The sequence below is a fragment of the Petaurus breviceps genome, unplaced genomic scaffold (genome assembly GCF_028583685.1).
Source record: "Petaurus breviceps papuanus isolate PSGF00001 unplaced genomic scaffold, PetGlider_PUasm1.0 172, whole genome shotgun sequence".
NCBI classification, from domain to species: Eukaryota; Metazoa; Chordata; class Mammalia; order Diprotodontia; family Petauridae; genus Petaurus; species Petaurus breviceps.
In genome coordinates, this window is record NW_027185755.1 from 2269256 (window position 1) to 2278573 (window position 9318).

The 9318-nt window shown below is 40.1% G+C and overlaps 2 long non-coding RNA genes across 4 annotated transcripts in view; one reads left to right on the top strand and one right to left on the bottom strand.

Moving 5' to 3' along the window:
- Positions 1–9318, bottom strand: part of LOC138157382 (uncharacterized) — a 40366-nt gene that overhangs the window by 19357 nt on the left and 11691 nt on the right. The gene's annotated exons all lie outside the window — the stretch shown is intronic.
- Positions 4163–8436, top strand: LOC138157559 (uncharacterized). Its single transcript, XR_011167410.1, has 3 exons — positions 4163–4255; positions 4648–4713; positions 5507–8436. It is a non-coding gene; the product is annotated as an uncharacterized lncRNA (long non-coding RNA).

The following is a 9318-nucleotide window of genomic DNA, read 5'->3' on the forward strand; positions in this document are numbered from 1 at the left end:
TCTCTCTCTCTCTCTCTTAATTGAGGAGGAAGATAAGAGACTCAGATAAGAAGGAAGGGAATCTCTGCTCCCAGTCTGTAGCAATTTGTGGCATTATAAACTAGAAACTCTAATTTGTAACTGAAATGTAATATCTTTTGCCTTTTTTTTTGGAGGGCAATTAGGGTTAAGTGACTTGCCCAAGGTCACATGGCTAGTTTTTGTGTTAAGTATCTGAGGCCGGATTTGAACTCAGGTCCTCCTGACTCCAGGGCCGGTGCTCTATTCACTGAGCCACCTAGTTGCCCTGAAATGTAATATCTTTACTGTTAAATTCCAAATTATGGTGACTGCTAAAGCACCATAATGGATTTTGGAGGTTTTCAGATTAAGGTTAAATGCAAACATCCTATCTCTTCTTCCTGGATGGTGATAGGGATATTCAATAGAAACTACTAGAAAATAAGCAGGAGCTAGTTTAAAATGATTTATCTGAATTTAATTGTTTAGGTTTAGTAGGTAAACAAACTAAATTGAAACAGACTAAGTGACCCTAGAAGGGTAAAGTTCTATTGTATAAGGAAAACTGTACAGGAGAGATTCTGTGAAATATTACACAAGAATATGATTGAGAAATAAGATGAGATAGACTTAAGAAGGTAGTGAAAGAAAGGAGAAATGAAGAATCAAGAGTACAAAATGAAAGGTTAGTTTAAGTAATAGATTTGGAGTTTGGTAAGAGTTTTTAGGAGTGTTTGATTCCATTGAGATAAGAAAGATTTAAGAAACTTTCAGAGAAATGCCAGTTAGCAAGTTTAGACAAATAATGCTCTGTCCTTAAAAGATCAGTCCAAGGGTGTATCCCTTAATCTTTACAACTTTGGAACTCTAAAAGGAAGAGGAGGGGAATGTAAGCCTGCCACATAAAAACCCCTCTCTTTTCTTCTTGGGCTTCTGGGGATTGCCTGATGCCACTTTGGAAAACACTGAATGTCTTCTTTAGTACCTCCTTTCCCCAAATCAAGTTAAGATTATAAAAGAATTCATAGGACTTAGAATAGTTCCAGGACCTAACCCCTTTCTTTTTCACTTTTTTAAAGTGTCTGATAAGACACTTAGTGTTGAGGTTTAGGATTTAGGGGTGCTTGAGATCCCAAAATACTGACATACTGGGTCCTGCCAAATGAATTCAACTCAAGTCTTCTCTCAGCCAAAGTAAAGGAAAGTTTATTAAAGATTTGCCATAATGAGAAGACTCTTTAAGAGTCCTTAAGGAGCCTAAGTATCTGTGAAGCTTGTATTGACAAGTGGATCAGAATAATCTGACACAGACTGAATCTGTGCTAGATAATTCCCAGCCTTGTCATGGAGGCAAGATAGAACTTATATACAGAAAGTGAAGAAGAGTCTAAAGAGGATCTTGAGGGGACTGAAGTCAGACTCCAGTAATGGGATTAAAGGTGGGAAATAGCTGAAGGCTACCTGGAGATGACAGACAATGGAGGGCTAGGCTAGTTTAAGGGTAACAGATTTGGGTATAGATGTTTTGATAGGATCAAGGGTGGGAAGTAGCTGGACAATGGAGGGCTAGGCTAGGTTAACAGTAACAAAGATTTGGGTCTACTTATAATGAAAGGCTTATGGCTTCAGCCAAATGCCTCATCAAGTGGGAAGATTGAATCAGAGTTCAAGGGATTTCCCAGAGCCTGTACCCCATCAGTTATGATCGTTGTGGTAAATCGGAATTTAATGCAAATTACATTTGCTATTTAGCATTAAGGAAATATGCCAGAAAATGCATGAATCAGGAAAACCTGAGTTAAAATCCAGTCTCAGAAATTTATTAGTTTTGTGACCTGAAGCTAATTACTTCACCTCTGTTTACCTCAGTTTCCTAATCTCTGAAGGGATAAATACTAGCACTCACCTCCCAGAGTTATTTTGAGGACCAAACCAACATCACAATTGGATAGTGCTTAGGACAGTATATCTAGCACATGGAAGTGCTACATAAATGCTAGTAAATCAAAGCATTCTATATTGGTCTTGAATACAATCAGTATAGACTGTCAAAGGTGATAAAATGAATGGTTTTCTATGTAAAATAATTTGGAAATGCAATCAATTGAATTGATGTCCTCTGACTAGTAATGTTTTGTTTCATGTTTTAAATACATGATATTTCATGTCATTATTGTGTTTCTAAATTTTTCTCTTATGTTGTGAGATTTGGGAAAACTATCATATCAGAAATGCCATTAGAAATGTAACTTCTCTTTTAATCTGGATATTGTTAGGTTATGAATTGAGCTGTTAGAATAATGCAGCAAAAATGAAAACTGTTAAATATTTAATGGAATATACTTGTTTTAAAGTGGATAATATAGTAAAGAGTGAGTTTTGTCTAAGATTATTTTCCTTCACTTATGAAAATTATGAAATTATATCTGTTAAAAACTGTATGTATTGAAATTACATCTTTGAACCAACTTAGTAACAATAGACCTTAGATTCAAAGATTTCATTTTGCCTTAAGGACTAATAAGAAGTACAAATAGAATATATTAGACTGGAGGCTTACAATGGCCAGAATTTTTCTGGGGTCTTGAGTCAACCATAATATATTCAAGGTATGTGTTAAATTCCAGAATGTAATGATTATTTATGAATGAAATGTCTTTATATGTGCTCTTTGTTAACTGTTATGGAAACATTAGGAAAAATAACAATAACTTAGCTTAAGCTGTGTTTGGTTGAAATTTTGTTATGTGAGATAAAATCTCTTGGGACTATAATTTGACATTGTTTTAAGTTTTTATTTTAGGCATGATTGTCTGAATTGTCATGCAGCTAATAGTCCACCTTTTTGGGGAGTGCCATGTACTGCTCACAGAGAATGTAGTCTGAGAATTTCAATGGGTAGATGTCTGTCTCCGGGAAAAGTTAAGAGGATGACTGTGTGTAATCAAAATTAGGATCCTCTTGACTCAATTTCTCATTATGCTATTTCCTTTCTGAATAGGAAAATTTCCCACCTGATTAATTCTGATCCTGATTATGATACCTTGTGAATAATTTGGAATTTTTCTGTGTAATTGGCTATTAACTATGACTTTTGCCTGGAATTAAACAGAGCTAAGGGAATTTTCCACCTCTTATGACTTGTGTCAGATCAATCTGTGCCCTTGAGATCATTATAACCATGATACTCCTTTTTCTTTTCATAGCAAATTTCTATAATCAGAGCAGGTCAACAATGGAAATTTTGTCATTACAATACAAATCTATTAATTACTAGATTGATACTAAAACATCTGAGTTACTATAGTAGGATGCAAGTAGAAAAAACCCTTACTATTTTAATCTAAAGTTGTGGTTAGTTCCATATTCTAAGCAACTAAGTAAATGAGTTCTGGAGCTTGCCATCTACTTGTTAATAGTTATATATTAGTGTATAAGATTAGGTCTTTAAAGTACCTCATTCCTTCAAGATGATATGAGGATTATGTGTGTGTGTGTGTGTGTGTGTATCCTAAAAGGGTGAGAGAAAAGATGAAGATGTAAAAGTTTTTAATTTAATTTAGTAAACTGAGAAAGCAACAAGATTACACTGTTAGAAATCTAAGAACTAGAATATATGTGTGTTACATATACAGACATATTCTATATCTAAATATAACATATATTTATATATGTTCAATTAGCTTCCAAATGTGCCTAATGGAAAATACAGGCTTGAGTATGTTTTAGTAATAAGTTCCCAAATTTGGATTAAAGCTTTTATATAAAATTACATGAATAATTGTAAAGAATTTTAAATAATATTCCCCCCCCTTTTTTTTTTCTAATTTGAAATCTCTGTCTGATAATATTAAGAGATAGGAAGGTTAATTTTCCAAGTCAGACCTTTTTCTTTCAGCTACGGATGACATTGTTCATATCAGATACAGGATTTAGGTAAAGATAGAGCAAGTGGCATCTAAAAACTGAAGTCCTCTGAAGTTTCAGGTGAAATATGTGTTCCTAACTTATTCTTATAGCTCTATTGTTAATAGGATTAGATCCATAAGATTTAAGTTTGTTTTTACCACATGAACTAGTTGATGAAAAACAAATTAAGAAGGTTGTAATAAATTGTATTGTCTTGTTACTGACAGATTTTAGCAGAATTACCTAGGAATCTCTACAAATGATTTGGAAACAGAAAAGCAGATCTACTAGGAGGAGCTTCCTTTAGAGCTGCCCTGAGAATGAGGCCTATTCTAGAATATCCAAGGTAAAATATTTCCAGGGACCTGATGACAGACATGGGACATTTGGGACTCAAGATGAAATGTGCTGGTTAAATGAACATTGGGAATGAATGACCAGATTACAAGGAGATCTGCTGTTATTAAATATTGATGATCATTATTGTATTATTTGGGCTTTTTTGTTTATTTGTTTTTTGGTGCTTTTGTTTATTGAGTTTTCTCGGTTACCTTGGTGATATGTAAACTTCCTCTCTCAAACAGTACATAACCCTCTAAGTGGTTTAATTTGTAACCTGACTTAATTTACCTGTATTGTTGTTGTTTAATCATTTTTCAGTCATGTTCAACTCTTCAAGACCCCTTTTGGGGTTTTCTTGGCAAAGATACTGGAATGTTTTGTCATTTCCTTCTCCAGCTCATTTGACAGATGAAGAAACTGAGGCAAACATGGTTAAGTGACTGACCCAGGATCACTCAAGTAGTAAGTATCTGAGCCCAAATTTGAACTCTGGTTCTCCTGACTCCAAATTCAGTCCTCCATTCACTGTACCACCTAATTGCTCTCAGTTTACTTATAGAGACTATTTAATAAGGTCTGTCTCCTTAAGGGATACATGAGATTATAAATCAGCTTAACTAAATTTGTTTAACTTTTATGTCATTGAAGGAAGCATGAGATTATGACTTTTGAATGACTCTGTAATATTCATAGCCACAGTATACTTGTTTCCTGTAGAAAGTTTAAGTTCTCTATATAGACACTTATAGACTATAATGCTTACTCAAATAGCTTCAGCATAAACAACAGAGATTAGAATGATGCAGCTGAGGACAAAAGAACTATACAGGCCTGATTGTGGGGCTACACCATTAACATGGCTAACATTTAAGGAGGATTGTACAAAGTCAATCACTGGAGCAGAGTTGGTCTGAGCAACTGACCTTGTTTTAACCTTGCCTACTCCTTGGGTATGATGCTCAGTAAGCCTGTAGGAGAGGGCTCAGTCCCCTTAGGACTAACCCCATTACCTGAAGGCTAATCCCATCTCCCAGTGATGCTGTCATGGGGAGAAGCTAAGGAGACATAATCCCACTTCCTCATTGAAAGGTCTACCAGTCTGGATTGTTTTTCCCTCAAATGTAAATTGTTTTACTCCTAATAAAAGCAGATTGAAGTTGGAGTTTGGCAGCATCCCCACTCCAACTGCTTGATGCTTTGGGGTGCCAATAAACTCCTTTTGTCTTATTTCCTGAATTTGCCTTTAATTTACCAGGGTGAGGCCCGAATCGAGATTTTCTTTTAATAACAGCATGGGACCACTTCCATTCCACCCAGAGGAGGTCTAGCTGTGTTCAGTCTCTCCCAGAATGACTGTCATCCTAACCCAAGGTGAGTGCTGAGGCTGTTTCATGACAGTGATCACCTTGGGGGCCCCTGGACTTCCGTCCACATGCTAGACAAGACTAACAATGAGGGGCAAGTCACTGCTGGAATTGCTGTCTGAGCCACAGCCTTCCTGTACAAAGAGTACCACACTTGGCATTAGAGGGTCTGGGTCTGAGTCTCAGCTCTATCATTTATTAACTGTAGGATCCATGGGCAAGTCACTTCACTTTCCTTGGCCTCAGTTTCCTCCTCTGTGGAATGAAAGGAGGGCTGGATTAGACGATCTCTAAAATACTTTGCTGCTCTAAACCTTATTATCTCAAGTCTACAGTGAAGCCAGAGCTTTCAGACTAGTGGTATATTTCAAGTGGTCCTGAGCTCACAGAGACTGAGTCTAGTCTCAGGGCCTGACCCAAAAGGGTCATCTTTTCTTTGGCTTGTGGGTGTGAGCAGTGAGTCAGTCTCTGAGATTAAATCTGGTCTCCATGAGTGCAGGACTTTGGGCCTTAGAATACAGAGAAAAGAAGAAAGGATTGTTATTCAACTTGAACCTTTGCAAAAAGCTGTCTTCCCCTTTCCCTGCCAGCCAAGGACATCACTGCTGAGTACATGATTTTGGAGGCCTAGCTAGGAGAACCCTTAGGGAACAACTAATGTAAATTCCTCAATTCACAGAAAAGGAAACTGAGGCCTAGAAATAAGTGATTTGTCCACTCAGGCAGTAAATAGCAAAACCAGAATTGGAACACAAATCCTTTGGGAAAGATCCTACTTTAGGAAAGTTACTTCTCTTTGGACCTTAGTTCCTTCATCTGTTAAAAAAAAATAGTGGGGTATGGGCAAGGATTTGGATTAGGTAAAGTCTCTTCCAGCTCTAAATCCTGTTAAATGCTTTAATTAGTCTTTTGACTCCAAATCCAGCACTCTTTCCCTTATAACTGCCTGTCTCCCTCCCCTCCTGCCTCCTGGGGGTGGGATGGTGAGGGCACAGCTGCCACTGGATCTGGCATCTCTGAACAAGATGGGGACACACAGACACATCTGGAAGCTGGGTGATAGTATCTCCCAGGGCTGGACAGGGGATGCTTAGGGACAGGTCTATGTTTGGTTCTGGTCATCACATTTTAGTAAGAATGATGACAAACTGGGGCAAATCCAAAGAAGAGCAATCAGGATGGTGAGAGGGCTGGATGCCATCTGGGGATTGGTGGAAAGAACTGAGGATATTTATTTAGCCTTTGGAAAGAAAAGAAAAGAGAAGGCCATGAGAGCTGTCCTCAAGAATTTGAAAGATTAGGCACCAGAGGGCAGGACAAGGAACAGTGGGGGATGAGTGGAGAGAGAAGTTTCAGAGAAGATTTTTGCTCAAAGAAAGGAAAAGACTTTTTAATCATTCAAACTGAGCCCAAATGGAACGACTTGCCTTGGGAGACAGAGTTTCTTATGCCAGATCTTCAAGCATAGCTTATTTGTCAGAGATACTGGGGATGCAGGTGGAGGGGTGCTCAGAGATCAGGTGAATTAAGATATTCTGAGATCTTGAGATCTCTGATTTTGAGACCTTTGAGATCTCTTTGAGCTCTTAGAATGATTCCCCTTCCCTAGTGCCCTGAGCTGGAGCCCCATTGCTTCAGGAAGTCAAAGGGAGCTCCTTGCTGGGCAGCTTCAGTCAGCCAAAATTATTTGGCACTCTGTCTTCTGTTCTCGGGTTCAGGAGAAGTTACCAGCACCCAGAGATGAGAATCAAGGGCCAGAGTCTCAGGGTTGGGGAGATAGGTCTCCTATTGTCTGCTGGAGTTCAGTGGGAGGCAGAGAAGGAGGGTGGGAAGCCCACCACTGGTGGGCTAGATGTTTAGGCACTGGGATAGGAGGAGACAGTCCTGGTCAGAGATCAAAGGCCAGCACACACAAATGCCTAGCAGTCTATGCTCCCTAACTACAGGTTTTACCTGGTAAGATGTGTCCATGTCTCTGACAGGGGTTCCAGGTATCCTGAGTCCCCCAGGAGGGACCTCCAGAATCTTGGCTCCCTTTCCAAACAGAGGACCTGAGTTTGAATTCCAGCTCTGCCACTTACTAGCTATGTGACCTTGGGTAAGTCACTTTCCATTTCTAGGCTTTTATTTCCTCAACTATAAGATGGTAGGGGGAAGGATTAGATGATCTCACAGAATTAAGAATTTGAGAGTTGGAAGGGACATCAGTGGACATCTAGTGCAATCCTTAGATTTGGAGTTGGCGTTCCCTTCCAGCTCATGAAACCCAGAGAAGACAGAGTATCCAAAAGGATAGGGTGGTCAACAGTGTGAAATGCTGCTAAGAGTCCAAGAAAGATGAGGACTGAAAAAGCCATGGGTTTAGCAATTCCTAGATCATTGGTGACCACAGGGAGAGCAATTGCCATCAAGTTGGTTGGAAGTCAATTTGCAAGAAGATGATAATTGTTGGTTGTGTTGTATAAGGGACTCTTTGAGGGCACAGATCATACTCGGTGCCCTCAGACAGCACTTCTAGCTTAAAGAGCCTGGGATTTTTTTTAATACTAGAGCATGTGTTACATGAAGGCAGGACTTGAGATATTTCCCCAGAGTAGCATGGACTTCTATACACAGCAAGAGCGGAAAGCAATTATCTATTCTAACTCTTACATTTGATTTGAATGGGCAGCTGCTAAGCCCGGAGACAAGGAGACCTTGTGCACCAGGCAGAGGTTTTCCTCAACCCTGGTCTCAGCAAAGAGAATGGGAGTCATTGTAAAGCCCTGTGGAACTGGAGCTATGCATCCACCCCTATCTCCTCTGAGCTTGGCTCCCCTCCTTGGCTAGAAGCAGATCCAGCCCCCGGCCTCTTGCTCCCACCCCGTCTTGCCTCTGTTCTCCTTCCCTCATAAGGCTGCCTGACTGCTCCAAAACTCTCACCAGATGAGTTCAGGACAAAGGAATCAAAAACATATGATTGCATTTCTTGGGGGGGAAGGATTCCAGGAAAAGGAGCTGAATGTCAGGGTGGTGGGAGCAGAGTGGCATCCAGGAAGGAAACTGGGTTTGGAGTCCAGCTCAAAACCTGGCTCTGTCATGTACCCTGTGTGTCACTTGAGGCAAGGCCATCCTCTTCTCTGGACTTGACTTTCCTCATCTCTAAAAGGAGAGGAGGGACTAGATCACCTCTAAGTTTCCTTCCAGTTCTTGATCCTGTGATCCAGGAGAGGCAGAGACAAAGCCAGGGAAAGACTCAGGAGCCTGGAAGTTTTGTCATAGTTCCTCATCAGATTTTACTGTTCTCCCCCTAAGTCTAGCAGAGTAGTATATACACATAGTATCAGTTTAAATGCTTGTTGACTGAGTGACTGAATAAGAATGAAAGCTGCTTCCCGGCCTCAGCTGGAATACTCTCTCCACCAGGCTTAGCCTGACTCCCAGACATTCTAAACCAGTTCAGTAGCTGGGATACTTGGTGAGAATAGAGGGCCCAGGCATGGGGCAGGAGAGAGAGAGACACAGAGAGAGAGAGAGAGACAGAGAGAGACAGAGAGACAGAGACGGGGGAAGGGAGGGAGAGGGAGGGAGAGAGAGAGGGAGGGAGAGAGAGAGACAGAGAGAGACAGAGAGAGGGAGAGAGACAGAGACAGAGAGAGAGACAGAGATAGAGAGAGACAGAGACAGAGAGAGGGAGGGAGGGAGACAGAGAGGGAGAGAGAGA